Genomic DNA, 15144 nt, shown 5'->3' on the forward strand with positions numbered 1-15144 from the left:
GGATTCTGCTTCTATCAGCAGTGACGACCCGGAGGTCAAAAAAGAGGCTACTGTGCTCATCAAGGATGCACCAAAAGCAACAAATACCATCAACAAAGAGGCACAGAATGCAACAAACCAGCTCATAACCCATTTCTCTTCATGGAAAAGGCTGAAGATCTCTGTTGCTTGGTTTCTCCAACTGAGAAAGATGTTGCTGCTGTTGAGTCAGAAGAGGAAGGAAATACAAGCTTCTGTGTCCAGCAGTGGACTTGACGTAGCTCAACAGAAAAAGAAAGTGGAAAGGGAGATGCAAAGTTTCAGAGCCACACTCAGTGGTCAAACTGTGTCTCTTGAAGATATTGACACCACTGAAAGTGTCATAATTCAGTACAGTCAATTGGAAAAGTTCAGTGATGAAATAACTTCTTTGAAAAGGGGAACATCTGGAGTGAAGAAAGTCCGTTACATCTACAAACTGGATCCAGTGCTGGAAAAGGGGCTGTTGAGAGTGGGAGGAAGGCTTAACAAAGCAGCTATGCCTGATGACATGAAACACCCAGTCATTCTTGGTAAAGATCAGCACATCTCCACTCTCATTTTACGCCACATTCATGAGCAATTAGGACATTGTGGTAGAAATCACCTGCTTTCCAGACTTCGTCAACATTACTGGATCACCAGTGCAAATGCTGCTCCCAGAAAGATCCTCTCTTCCTGTGTTATCTGCAGGCGGTATAGGGGGAAATCGGGCGAACAAAAGATGGCAGATTTGCCGAAAGAAAGACTCCAACCTGACTTCCCACCATTCACAAATGTGGGCGTTGCTTACTTTGGCCCTTTTGAGGTGAAGGCAGGCCGCAGCTTCGTCAAACGCTATGGGGTGATCTTCACTTGCATGTCCAGTAGGGCAGTGCATTTGGAAATGGCATACTCATTGGACACCAGTTCTTGCATCCATGCACTGCGCAGATTTATCTCTAGAAGAGGCCAAGTATCACACATCACATGGATTAGGGAGTACTTGCCACTGTTGCAGGAACGGCAACGGTGGTCAAAGGACAAGAGAAGCTTTGTCACAGGAGATGTTGTGATTGTAGCGGACTCTACCGCCCCTCGTGGATCCTGGTTGTTGGGAAAGGTTCTGCAGACCTTTCCTGACGCGCAGGGTTTGGTGCGGTCTGTTAAAGTCCAGACCAAATGTAACATACTGGAGCGACCGATCACAAAGATCTGTCTTCTGTTGGAAGCTGACTGATTGGACATTGGGGTTTTTCTCTGACCCTATGGATTATGGACATTGGGGTTTTTCTCTGACCCTATGGATTACGGACTATGGTACATAGACATTGAAAACACACTTGCACTACGGCCTTGTTTAAAAAAAAAAAAAAAAAAAGGCTCCATTGTTTGTATGATGTTGAATTGTTATGTTATTTTACAGTAACAATTAGGGGCCGGTGTGTTGTAGCCAATTTTGATGTGTTCTATATGTTGTGCATGTGTGTGGTATGGATATTGGTGTCAGGGGTCAACTTTGCTGTAGTTGATTCACCTGTACACTAGAGGGCATGGGCACCTAGGTAATCACCCTCACATTACTCTACATAGGTGGGTCACAGGTGCACGGCATGAGGGAATCAGCAACTGGGAAGCCACAAAGTTTTTCAACCGTGTGTGGTCGGCCGTGTGTGGTCGGCTGGTTGAGGTCTTGTAATGCAGTATTAGTTTGTTTGTTTATTAAGTAAATTTCATGAGCTCGGTTTTATACCATTACTTAGTGCACCCGGCTTTTTGTAGGTGTATTTTTAAATATTTGCAATAATAAAACGTCAAATGCATATTCCATGGCGGACCTCCCTTCTTGCATCACCATGAGTTGGAAATGTCTTCAAATTCCCTCAAGTGGCATTTTTTGTTGTTGGATTGCCACTACAATTATTATTATTATTGTGCTTGCTGACAAGCAAGGCACAATCTTGAAATCCCACATACTTATTATTCATATTATTATTATTATATCTGCCAAAAAGTTTGGCGCGTAATAACTCCCTCAATTTTTGCGCCACATAGACATGCCAGACCTCAAAATGACCGGCTCATTGAGGACATGTATGCTATGACTTTGCTAAGGGTTTGTGAAAGCGGTTTGGCCGCAATTCGCCATTAAGCGCCATTTTTTTCCCCATTGACTTGCATGGGGTTTGGAAAAATCTTGCAAAATCTTGCAGTAAATTAGCTGTCATTCACAAACCATAACAGCTAGAGCTACGAAACTTGGTAGGGAGGTGCACTGAGGGGTCTTTTACTATCCCCGAAAAAATTGCACCAATTGACCAGATGGTGGCGCTATAACAGCCCTCCTTACCTTTTGGTCCATAACTTTTGAACCGTAGGGTCTATCATCAAAATTCTTTTTTCCCTGGATTCCTTGGGTCCTCCCGCATCTACTCAACTAGGCCACGCCCATTTCCGTCTGACTAGATTTTCCGCCATTTTGCATTTTGTCCAAAACAGTTTTTTTGCCATTTCTCCTTGAAACTTTGTCCAATCTTCACCAAACCAACGCACACATCATGTGGGGACTGTCCTGCACAACACTGATTTGGAAGTTTTTGAAAAAAACGCACCGTTGCGATATAATCCACTTCCAATCTTCTGTGGGTGGGGCCTATTTCACAAAAATCGTCCGATGCTAACCAAACTTGGTACAGGTGTGGAGGGATGTACTCTGAGCCTATATCAGAAGTATTTTGTCATTTAGCCTTTAGGGGGCGCTATAGCAGCATTCAGTGCCTGTCCCTTCTAAATGGTTTTATTTTGAAGGGCGGCAGGAAGTGCAGATTCATTCTCATTATGGCCAGCCTTCCTTCTTGTATGACACTTGACACTTGACGCATGCTATTATGTAGATATCAGACACACCTATACTTGTATCACAGTGGGTATATCACTCATGGTCTCCCTCTCATTTGCATACTGTATGTTTTCAGCAGCTCCAACTCTTCTCTGTTAAAAACCAAATGCTAAAAGTGTACTGGAAACAGGAATCCGGTGAGATTTGACCAGATAAATAGAGCTCAAGAGCAACTCTGAGCAGCAGTGTTGCATCTTGGGTAGAGAGAATGATGTAGACAAAAAAAGTATGAAATAACTTACTACAGTCATTCCTCCATCTGTAAAAGTATGACATCACTTACTACAGTCATTCCTCTCCCTCCCTGGTGCAAGCGGGAGCCCCAGGAGAGGGCAAATCAGAGTGAATCAGAGTTCCTTGGATTTTCTAGGTCACTTGTCGCCAACCAATAAAAAAATTCACAGGGCCGACCAGAGCCCGCCCCCTCACAGCCCTGACAGCTGCCTGCAGGAAACCTGTTGTGTTCATGTATGGCATGGGAGGCCTGTCTGTTCTGTTAGCTGCTGTGTTACTATAGCATGGAAACATGTCCAGAAAACAATGAACGGAACCCATGGGTAAGTGTCACCACTTTGTGGTTGTTCATTTTATACAGCCAGCTGGGTTTGAAAACATAATGGAAGAGATAGCCTATAGTGTGAATGGAGGCTGTTAGCCACAACAACTGTGCCTTATAGGCTAACCTCAGCCAGCCAAAACAAACACCTTGTCCCCCTGGCGTTAGGACACACTGTTCATCAATGTTTGGGACTAGTTGCAACAAGCTAATTGAGCTAATGCTAGCGTTAGGCCAGCGTTTCTCAACTGGTGGGTAGCGTCGCGGGGCCGTTTTGATTGGGTCGCGGACATTTACAGTACAGTACTTTTTTTTTTTTTTTAATTCAGATTATTGAAACTGGATTAGCCTGACCAGTTTCACTTGTTTAACAAGCTGAAGCATATGCTCTGCCTGTAATTCAAGAGAAGTCTGCCTTTTCATTTCATATTTAATTTTAGTTCAATTCAGATGATTGAAACTGGATTAGCATGGCCCCAGTTTAATTAAAAGTTATGACCAGTTTAACTAAAAAGCATATAGCCTGCCTGTGATTCAAGAAAAGTCTGCCTTTTATTTCATATTTCATACAGTTCAAATAAGACTTTCTGACCATGACCAGTTTGACTTGTTTAAATTTAAAAACATATAGGCCTGTAATTCAAGTCTGCCTTATTTCAATTGGTTTTTAGCCGTAGTTGCACTTCTGTTGCACTTTTTTGTTCATTTGACAGTGCATGAAGGCATTGTGTATTAAATAAATGCGCTATTTTTTGTGCAATAAATTTGAGTGGTTTAAAAAAAAATCTGAAATTTGGGTCGCGACTTCATGACAAGGAAAATAGTGGGTCCTGAGGCTACACCAGTTGAGAACCACTGCGTTAGGCGTTAGTTAGCATGCTACCCAAGCAGCTTCTCTGGCTGACTGGACACATGACAACCGATCAGCAACTCTGTAACAAAACTAAAAGGGTAACATTACTTTGGTGACCAGGGACTATTATCAGTACATTTGACTTCTTACACTAACATAATGGAACATAGCCTACATTAGTTACTGGCTGATTAGATGCAGCCATTGATAGCTTTTCACTTGTGTGTTTGCAGCTCTGGTAAGCCTGCTAGTTTTGTAAACAGTTGTTGTCGCAACCATAAACATGAATGACACTACAAGGAATACTACTTCTCTGGAGGTTATCATGTCCTATTTTCCTTGAGACAGTTGGAGACATTTACAATACATGGTAATTATTGATGCTGTAGTTTGCAGGTAATGTAGTTTTAGATTGCAGAGATTGGGCTAGCCTTTTGTGTCTCTCTAGTAGGCTACAACCAGTCTGACTTCCCCACCTACCAAGTACTTCTACTCCAAAGTCCTTTTACTCACATAGGCACCCCCATAACTACTTAGTCCCCCTAGGTCCATGGGCAGGGACTTTGGAAGCCAGGCGGTGCATGGCGAGGACAGCAAGCACAATTACATTTTCGTTAGGAAATGTAGACCATCTAGTTATTATTATTATTTATTTTTAATGCTTTATTGTGTTGTTTGTTTAACCTCAATAGACCCTTTATGCAGCAACAGGTTTGAGGTGGTAAAGCAGGTGTAACCAAAAAAAAACATTAATGATGGTTCCATTCCATTTAGGTGTTCCAGTGCCACCTCACCTCCTTTACAACCTCAAAACTGTTGCTGTGAAAAGGGTATATGGGAAAATAAACATGGTTTCACCAACATCCCAATAAACCACAGCAAAACAAAGAATACACTTTTTTCATTACTAAATATCTTATGCATCTTTAATCATTTATTCACACTTTTAATATCTACACAACACATTCTTCCTGAATCACTCGCTGCCGTCAACATGACCTTTTTTTAGGTCTGATAGTTGGGATATATATGAAAGTAAATACATAGATCTTGCCCTGTTGGCAGCTAGGAAATGCATAGCTTTAAATTGGAAAGCATCCAATCCCCCAGCTGTAGTTCACTGGTGGAATGAACTCTCAAGCTACCATACGTTCGATAACATTTACTACAAGAGCAAAGGCAGATTCTTAAGACATCTCCAAAATATGGCAACCACATGAAGAGTTTGACTTTAAGAACTTTTTACCCCAGTGTCATTAGGCTTATCAGGATAGGAGCTGAATGCATTGTTTTTGTTTGGTTGTTTGTATAATAGTCTTGTTTGTTCTTGGATTATTGTGTATCTTATGCAGTTTTCTTGTTTTGTTTTGTTGTGTTTTGATGTTCTTTGTGGGGGATATGGGGTATGTAGTTCTCAACGTAAGTTCAAGCAGGAAGACTATAATATCTTTTACACTTCTTTAATGCACTTTATATCTCCACTCTTCAATCTACTCACAAGATCATAATAAGCTGTCAATTTCCGGGTTTCAATGAACAATCAGCTGGTTGCCGCCCAGTCTCTGTTAACCAATTGCATAGTGTCACATCACTGCTCTGATCACCTCTCACCCTACGCACCTCCAGTGTAAGCCTATCACGTTGCTCCACAACCCAGTCATAAGCCAATTGCTTGGAGGCGGGTTCCTTAAATATGCTTGTTTCTGTCTCATTCAGCCTCTCAATCATCGCTGCTGTCAGGCTCGCACCCTCCTCCTCCCCTTCTCCTCCCGGTCATCGCAGTCCTATCCCATTCTTCAGTCGGAAGAGTCATCATGAGTCTCAGAAGGAGATCACCAGCACCACCAGTATCTAGACACTGCAGGGGGATATATCTGGATGCGGTGTCCGCTGTGCTTCACCGTGGCTACTACAAGAACACTAACAGGGATGCCTTTCCTTACGAGCGCCGGCATCGGTCCCAGGCCTACATCCCCACTGGTGAAGGAGACTACTACTACACTGCAGCAGTCTGGGGTGGATACCTGGAAGACATGTACAAACTAGTCAGGTACTGTTATGACCAGTCACAGGTGGATGCCAAGAACAAGATTGAGGCTGTGTGGCAGGAAGAAAGTCATCTTAACAAGTACCTGTTATACAACAAACCAACCAAGGTGCTGTCCCCAGAGTATCTGTGGTCAAACTACGACAAGCAACCATCGGACATCAAAGTCATCAGGATCTCCCAGCTGGTCAAGAACTATGAAGAGATCCGGCCCAATGGTGGACATTGAAGTCAATGATAACCAGGACATAAAAAATACCTTTCTGATCAACCAAAATAATTTCTCAACACTAGGCTGTGAAAAAGGGAGATTTTCTGACAAAAATCTGAAAAATCTAAATTGCGCACTTATGTGCTGCCGTGCCACTGGTTGACCCAAGCAGAGGCTCAGCGGGCCCAAGCAGAGGCTCGGCCGGCCCAAGAACAGGCCCAAGCAGAGGCTCAGCGGGCCCAAGTAGCAGCCCAGCAGCTCCAGGCAGCTTCCTACATATTTGGAACCCTCAAAAGGTTCTATATAAGACACACCAATACAACAAATAAGTAGTCCACACCAGTAGGCTACACAAAATAAACAACAAAGATCACACCACAAAATAAACAACAACAATGATGATAATGATGATGATAATAATAAAATGATATTATAGGGATATATGATTCAGTTTCAGTTGTTCTAGTCTCATATCTGTCTCATATATGGGTGACGGAAGTTTATTTATCCACCCTTTTTATAACGGCGCAACGCGATTGAAAACTGTCTCAGAAATGTATCGTTTACCCACTCTTTCTTTTTACCACTACAGCACTGCTCCACAGAAAATAAAGAGCTGTATGATGTTTATGTAGAAAATGCTCCATAATGGCCCACCATCAGGCCTGTTCTTGGGGCAATTGACGCCCACCAACCTAGGAGCCCACGAGGCAATGATGATGTCACCGCCATGACATGATGTCAGAGTTCACCTCGTGAGGTCATCGGTGATGTCAGAGTTTCCCCTGTGAGGTCATCAGCGATGTCAGACGGTCCAGGCTGACTGTGATGGCAGACGTGACTTTGTGAGGTCATCGATGATGTCATACCTCCCCGGATGTTGTGACATCACCAACGATGTCATACCTCGAATGTGGGGGGGTTATAAAGGTGTTGTTCTGTATTGATATGGTCCTATACCAAAACGTTAATATGTTGCGCTACAGGACTCTAAAACGGTCTATCATCCCTGCTTTTGTTCTCTTCCTCCTGGGGGGCCTCTACATCTACTCAGGATATAATGTCACATCCCTAAGTTTTTGGGGAGACCGTGAACCCGTGACCGCGAACGAACTTGAGCCAGAGGTGAAATATGTAATTACCACAAAAGATGGCTCACACAATCACAGCTGCATGATTGGCGAGCTAAAAATGCAAAATGGAGTGAAATATTCTCAGCCTAGCACACAGCGAGGACGGACTGATGTGAACTCAGTGACAAACTGGAATGCTCCTCTGGTCTGGGAGGGAACCTTCGATCCAGTGGTTATTGATGCAATCTACAAGAGAATGGACCCCAGAATTGCTGTCGTGGTGTTTGCTGTCGGCAAATACACCCGTTTCCTACAGGGCTTCCTGGAGACAGGTGAAAAGTACTTCCTCGTTGGCTTCAGGGTCACCTACTACATCTTCACAGACAATGAAGCACAGGTTCCTAAGATTGCATTGGGCAAGGGCCGGAAGATCTCAGTCGTCAACGTCCCCAGTGCCAACCGTTGGCAGGATGTGGTGCTTGGCAGGATGAAATGGGCCACCATCACCATCGACAAACAGATCCGTCACGAAGCAGACTATCTCTTCATGATGGACATTGACAGCGTCTTCTACAACCGTTTTGGAGCAGAGTCTCTTAGCCGTCTGTCCGCTGTGCTTCACCGTGTCTACTACAAGAACACTAACAGGGATGCCTTTCCTTACGAGCGCCGGCATCGGTCCCAGGCCTACATCCCCACTGGTGAAGGAGACTACTACTACACTGCAGCAGTCTGGGGTGGATACCTGGAAGACATGTACAAACTAGTCAGGTACTGTTATGACCAGTCACAGGTGGATGCCAAGAACAAGATTGAGGCTGTGTGGCAGGAAGAAAGTCATCTTAACAAGTACCTGTTATACAACAAACCAACCAAGGTGCTGTCCCCAGAGTATCTGTGGTCAAACTACGACAAGCAACCATCGGACATCAAAGTCATCAGGATCTCCCAGCTGGTCAAGAACTATGAAGAGATCCGGCCCAATGGTGGACATTGAAGTCAATGATAACCAGGACATAAAAAATACCTTTCTGATCAACCAAAATAATTTCTCAACACTAGGCTGTGAAAAAGGGAGATTTTCTGACAAAAATCTGAAAAATCTAAATTGCGCACTTATGTGCTGCCGTGCCACTGGTTGACCCAAGCAGAGGCTCAGCGGGCCCAAGCAGAGGCTCGGCCGGCCCAAGAACAGGCCCAAGCAGAGGCTCAGCGGGCCCAAGTAGCAGCCCAGCAGCTCCAGGCAGCTTCCTACATATTTGGAACCCTCAAAAGGTTCTATATAAGACACACCAATACAACAAATAAGTAGTCCACACCAGTAGGCTACACAAAATAAACAACAAAGATCACACCACAAAATAAACAACAACAATGATGATAATGATGATGATAATAATAAAATGATATTATAGGGATATATGATTCAGTTTCAGTTGTTCTAGTCTCATATCTGTCTCATATATGGGTGACGGAAGTTTATTTATCCACCCTTTTTATAACGGCGCAACGCGATTGAAAACTGTCTCAGAAATGTATCGTTTACCCACTCTTTCTTTTTACCACTACAGCACTGCTCCACAGAAAATAAAGAGCTGTATGATGTTTATGTAGAAAATGCTCCATAATGGCCCACCATCAGGCCTGTTCTTGGGGCAATTGACGCCCACCAACCTAGGAGCCCACGAGGCAATGATGATGTCACCGCCATGACATGATGTCAGAGTTCACCTCGTGAGGTCATCGGTGATGTCAGAGTTTCCCCTGTGAGGTCATCAGCGATGTCAGACGGTCCAGGCTGACTGTGATGGCAGACGTGACTTTGTGAGGTCATCGATGATGTCATACCTCCCCGGATGTTGTGACATCACCAACGATGTCATACCTCGAATGTGGGGGGGTTATAAAGGTGTTGTTCTGTATTGATATGGTCCTATACCAAAACGTTAATATGTTGCGCTACAGGACTCTAAAACGGTCTATCATCCCTGCTTTTGTTCTCTTCCTCCTGGGGGGCCTCTACATCTACTCAGGATATAATGTCACATCCCTAAGTTTTTGGGGAGACCGTGAACCCGTGACCGCGAACGAACTTGAGCCAGAGGTGAAATATGTAATTACCACAAAAGATGGCTCACACAATCACAGCTGCATGATTGGCGAGCTAAAAATGCAAAATGGAGTGAAATATTCTCAGCCTAGCACACAGCGAGGACGGACTGATGTGAACTCAGTGACAAACTGGAATGCTCCTCTGGTCTGGGAGGGAACCTTCGATCCAGTGGTTATTGATGCAATCTACAAGAGAATGGACCCCAGAATTGCTGTCGTGGTGTTTGCTGTCGGCAAATACACCCGTTTCCTACAGGGCTTCCTGGAGACAGGTGAAAAGTACTTCCTCGTTGGCTTCAGGGTCACCTACTACATCTTCACAGACAATGAAGCACAGGTTCCTAAGATTGCATTGGGCAAGGGCCGGAAGATCTCAGTCGTCAACGTCCCCAGTGCCAACCGTTGGCAGGATGTGGTGCTTGGCAGGATGAAATGGGCCACCATCACCATCGACAAACAGATCCGTCACGAAGCAGACTATCTCTTCATGATGGACATTGACAGCGTCTTCTACAACCGTTTTGGAGCAGAGTCTCTTAGCCGTCTGTCCGCTGTGCTTCACCGTGTCTACTACAAGAACACTAACAGGGATGCCTTTCCTTACGAGCGCCGGCATCGGTCCCAGGCCTACATCCCCACTGGTGAAGGAGACTACTACTACACTGCAGCAGTCTGGGGTGGATACCTGGAAGACATGTACAAACTAGTCAGGTACTGTTATGACCAGTCACAGGTGGATGCCAAGAACAAGATTGAGGCTGTGTGGCAGGAAGAAAGTCATCTTAACAAGTACCTGTTATACAACAAACCAACCAAGGTGCTGTCCCCAGAGTATCTGTGGTCAAACTACGACAAGCAACCATCGGACATCAAAGTCATCAGGATCTCCCAGCTGGTCAAGAACTATGAAGAGATCCGGCCCAATGGTGGACATTGAAGTCAATGATAACCAGGACATAAAAAATACCTTTCTGATCAACCAAAATAATTTCTCAACACTAGGCTGTGAAAAAGGGAGATTTTCTGACAAAAATCTGAAAAATCTAAATTGCGCACTTATGTGCTGCCGTGCCACTGGTTGACCCAAGCAGAGGCTCAGCGGGCCCAAGCAGAGGCTCGGCCGGCCCAAGAACAGGCCCAAGCAGAGGCTCAGCGGGCCCAAGTAGCAGCCCAGCAGCTCCAGGCAGCTTCCTACATATTTGGAACCCTCAAAAGGTTCTATATAAGACACACCAATACAACAAATAAGTAGTCCACACCAGTAGGCTACACAAAATAAACAACAAAGATCACACCACAAAATAAACAACAACAATGATGATAATGATGATGATAATAATAAAATGATATTATAGGGATATATGATTCAGTTTCAGTTGTTCTAGTCTCATATCTGTCTCATATATGGGTGACGGAAGTTTATTTATCCACCCTTTTTATAACGGCGCAACGCGATTGAAAACTGTCTCAGAAATGTATCGTTTACCCACTCTTTCTTTTTACCACTACAGCACTGCTCCACAGAAAATAAAGAGCTGTATGATGTTTATGTAGAAAATGCTCCATAATGGCCCACCATCAGGCCTGTTCTTGGGGCAATTGACGCCCACCAACCTAGGAGCCCACGAGGCAATGATGATGTCACCGCCATGACATGATGTCAGAGTTCACCTCGTGAGGTCATCGGTGATGTCAGAGTTTCCCCTGTGAGGTCATCAGCGATGTCAGACGGTCCAGGCTGACTGTGATGGCAGACGTGACTTTGTGAGGTCATCGATGATGTCATACCTCCCCGGATGTTGTGACATCACCAACGATGTCATACCTCGAATGTGGGGGGGTTATAAAGGTGTTGTTCTGTATTGATATGGTCCTATACCAAAACGTTAATATGTTGCGCTACAGGACTCTAAAACGGTCTATCATCCCTGCTTTTGTTCTCTTCCTCCTGGGGGGCCTCTACATCTACTCAGGATATAATGTCACATCCCTAAGTTTTTGGGGAGACCGTGAACCCGTGACCGCGAACGAACTTGAGCCAGAGGTGAAATATGTAATTACCACAAAAGATGGCTCACACAATCACAGCTGCATGATTGGCGAGCTAAAAATGCAAAATGGAGTGAAATATTCTCAGCCTAGCACACAGCGAGGACGGACTGATGTGAACTCAGTGACAAACTGGAATGCTCCTCTGGTCTGGGAGGGAACCTTCGATCCAGTGGTTATTGATGCAATCTACAAGAGAATGGACCCCAGAATTGCTGTCGTGGTGTTTGCTGTCGGCAAATACACCCGTTTCCTACAGGGCTTCCTGGAGACAGGTGAAAAGTACTTCCTCGTTGGCTTCAGGGTCACCTACTACATCTTCACAGACAATGAAGCACAGGTTCCTAAGATTGCATTGGGCAAGGGCCGGAAGATCTCAGTCGTCAACGTCCCCAGTGCCAACCGTTGGCAGGATGTGGTGCTTGGCAGGATGAAATGGGCCACCATCACCATCGACAAACAGATCCGTCACGAAGCAGACTATCTCTTCATGATGGACATTGACAGCGTCTTCTACAACCGTTTTGGAGCAGAGTCTCTTAGCCGTCTGTCCGCTGTGCTTCACCGTGTCTACTACAAGAACACTAACAGGGATGCCTTTCCTTACGAGCGCCGGCATCGGTCCCAGGCCTACATCCCCACTGGTGAAGGAGACTACTACTACACTGCAGCAGTCTGGGGTGGATACCTGGAAGACATGTACAAACTAGTCAGGTACTGTTATGACCAGTCACAGGTGGATGCCAAGAACAAGATTGAGGCTGTGTGGCAGGAAGAAAGTCATCTTAACAAGTACCTGTTATACAACAAACCAACCAAGGTGCTGTCCCCAGAGTATCTGTGGTCAAACTACGACAAGCAACCATCGGACATCAAAGTCATCAGGATCTCCCAGCTGGTCAAGAACTATGAAGAGATCCGGCCCAATGGTGGACATTGAAGTCAATGATAACCAGGACATAAAAAATACCTTTCTGATCAACCAAAATAATTTCTCAACACTAGGCTGTGAAAAAGGGAGATTTTCTGACAAAAATCTGAAAAATCTAAATTGCGCACTTATGTGCTGCCGTGCCACTGGTTGACCCAAGCAGAGGCTCAGCGGGCCCAAGCAGAGGCTCGGCCGGCCCAAGAACAGGCCCAAGCAGAGGCTCAGCGGGCCCAAGTAGCAGCCCAGCAGCTCCAGGCAGCTTCCTACATATTTGGAACCCTCAAAAGGTTCTATATAAGACACACCAATACAACAAATAAGTAGTCCACACCAGTAGGCTACACAAAATAAACAACAAAGATCACACCACAAAATAAACAACAACAATGATGATAATGATGATGATAATAATAAAATGATATTATAGGGATATATGATTCAGTTTCAGTTGTTCTAGTCTCATATCTGTCTCATATATGGGTGACGGAAGTTTATTTATCCACCCTTTTTATAACGGCGCAACGCGATTGAAAACTGTCTCAGAAATGTATCGTTTACCCACTCTTTCTTTTTACCACTACAGCACTGCTCCACAGAAAATAAAGAGCTGTATGATGTTTATGTAGAAAATGCTCCATAATGGCCCACCATCAGGCCTGTTCTTGGGGCAATTGACGCCCACCAACCTAGGAGCCCACGAGGCAATGATGATGTCACCGCCATGACATGATGTCAGAGTTCACCTCGTGAGGTCATCGGTGATGTCAGAGTTTCCCCTGTGAGGTCATCAGCGATGTCAGACGGTCCAGGCTGACTGTGATGGCAGACGTGACTTTGTGAGGTCATCGATGATGTCATACCTCCCCGGATGTTGTGACATCACCAACGATGTCATACCTCGAATGTGGGGGGGTTATAAAGGTGTTGTTCTGTATTGATATGGTCCTATACCAAAACGTTAATATGTTGCGCTACAGGACTCTAAAACGGTCTATCATCCCTGCTTTTGTTCTCTTCCTCCTGGGGGGCCTCTACATCTACTCAGGATATAATGTCACATCCCTAAGTTTTTGGGGAGACCGTGAACCCGTGACCGCGAACGAACTTGAGCCAGAGGTGAAATATGTAATTACCACAAAAGATGGCTCACACAATCACAGCTGCATGATTGGCGAGCTAAAAATGCAAAATGGAGTGAAATATTCTCAGCCTAGCACACAGCGAGGACGGACTGATGTGAACTCAGTGACAAACTGGAATGCTCCTCTGGTCTGGGAGGGAACCTTCGATCCAGTGGTTATTGATGCAATCTACAAGAGAATGGACCCCAGAATTGCTGTCGTGGTGTTTGCTGTCGGCAAATACACCCGTTTCCTACAGGGCTTCCTGGAGACAGGTGAAAAGTACTTCCTCGTTGGCTTCAGGGTCACCTACTACATCTTCACAGACAATGAAGCACAGGTTCCTAAGATTGCATTGGGCAAGGGCCGGAAGATCTCAGTCGTCAACGTCCCCAGTGCCAACCGTTGGCAGGATGTGGTGCTTGGCAGGATGAAATGGGCCACCATCACCATCGACAAACAGATCCGTCACGAAGCAGACTATCTCTTCATGATGGACATTGACAGCGTCTTCTACAACCGTTTTGGAGCAGAGTCTCTTAGCCGTCTGTCCGCTGTGCTTCACCGTGCCTACTACAAGAACACTAACAGGGATGCCTTTCCTTACGAGCGCCGGCATCGGTCCCAGGCCTACATCCCCACTGGTGAAGGAGACTACTACTACACTACAGCAGTCTGGGGTGGATACCTGGAAGACATGTACAAACTAGTCAGGTACTGTTATGACCAGTCACAGGTGGATGCCAAGAACAAGATTGAGGCTGTGTGGCAGGAAGAAAGTCATCTTAACAAGTACCTGTTATACAACAAACCAACCAAGGTGCTGTCCCCAGAGTATCTGTGGTCAAACTACGACAAGCAACCATCGGACATCAAAGTCATCAGGATCTCCCAGCTGGTCAAGAACTATGAAGAGATCCGGCCCAATGGTGGACATTGAAGTCAATGATAACCAGGACATAAAAAATACCTTTCTGATCAACCAAAATAATTTCTCAACACTAGGCTGTGAAAAAGGGAGATTTTACTTATGTGCTGCCGTGCCACTGGTTGACCCAAGCAGAGGCTCGGCCGGCCCAAGAACAGGCCCAAGCAGAGGCTCAGCGGGCCCAAGTAGCAGCCCAGCAGCTCACCGCCATGACATGATGTCAGAGTTCACCTCGTGAGGTCATCGGTGATGTCAGAGTTTCCCCTGTGAGGTCATCAGCGATGTCAGACGGTCCAGGCTGACTGTGATGGCAGACGTGACTTTGTGAGGTCATCGATGATGTCATACCTCCCCGGATGTTGTGACA

At 45.3% G+C, this 15144-nt stretch overlaps 4 pseudogenes across 4 annotated transcripts; all 4 read left to right on the forward strand.

The window, feature by feature from the left end:
* Window positions 1–7736: 7736 nt before the first annotated feature.
* Window positions 7737–8633, forward strand: LOC310780511 (globoside alpha-1,3-N-acetylgalactosaminyltransferase 1 pseudogene; annotated as a pseudogene). The gene has a single exon. The product of its transcript is annotated as a globoside alpha-1,3-N-acetylgalactosaminyltransferase 1 pseudogene (transcript).
* A 1155-nt stretch (window positions 8634–9788) lies between these two features.
* On the forward strand, window positions 9789–10685 carry LOC310780512 (globoside alpha-1,3-N-acetylgalactosaminyltransferase 1 pseudogene; annotated as a pseudogene). Its single transcript has one exon. The product of its transcript is annotated as a globoside alpha-1,3-N-acetylgalactosaminyltransferase 1 pseudogene (transcript).
* Window positions 10686–11840: 1155 nt separating this feature from the next.
* On the forward strand, window positions 11841–12737 carry LOC310780513 (globoside alpha-1,3-N-acetylgalactosaminyltransferase 1 pseudogene; annotated as a pseudogene). The gene has a single exon. The product of its transcript is annotated as a globoside alpha-1,3-N-acetylgalactosaminyltransferase 1 pseudogene (transcript).
* Window positions 12738–13892: 1155 nt separating this feature from the next.
* LOC310780514 (globoside alpha-1,3-N-acetylgalactosaminyltransferase 1 pseudogene) lies at window positions 13893–14789 on the forward strand (annotated as a pseudogene). Its single transcript has one exon. The product of its transcript is annotated as a globoside alpha-1,3-N-acetylgalactosaminyltransferase 1 pseudogene (transcript).
* Window positions 14790–15144: the final 355 nt, after the last annotated feature.

The sequence above is a fragment of the Poromitra crassiceps genome (genome assembly GCF_964638095.1).
Source record: "Poromitra crassiceps genome assembly, chromosome: 8".
NCBI lineage: Eukaryota > Metazoa > Chordata > Actinopteri > Beryciformes > Melamphaidae > Poromitra > Poromitra crassiceps.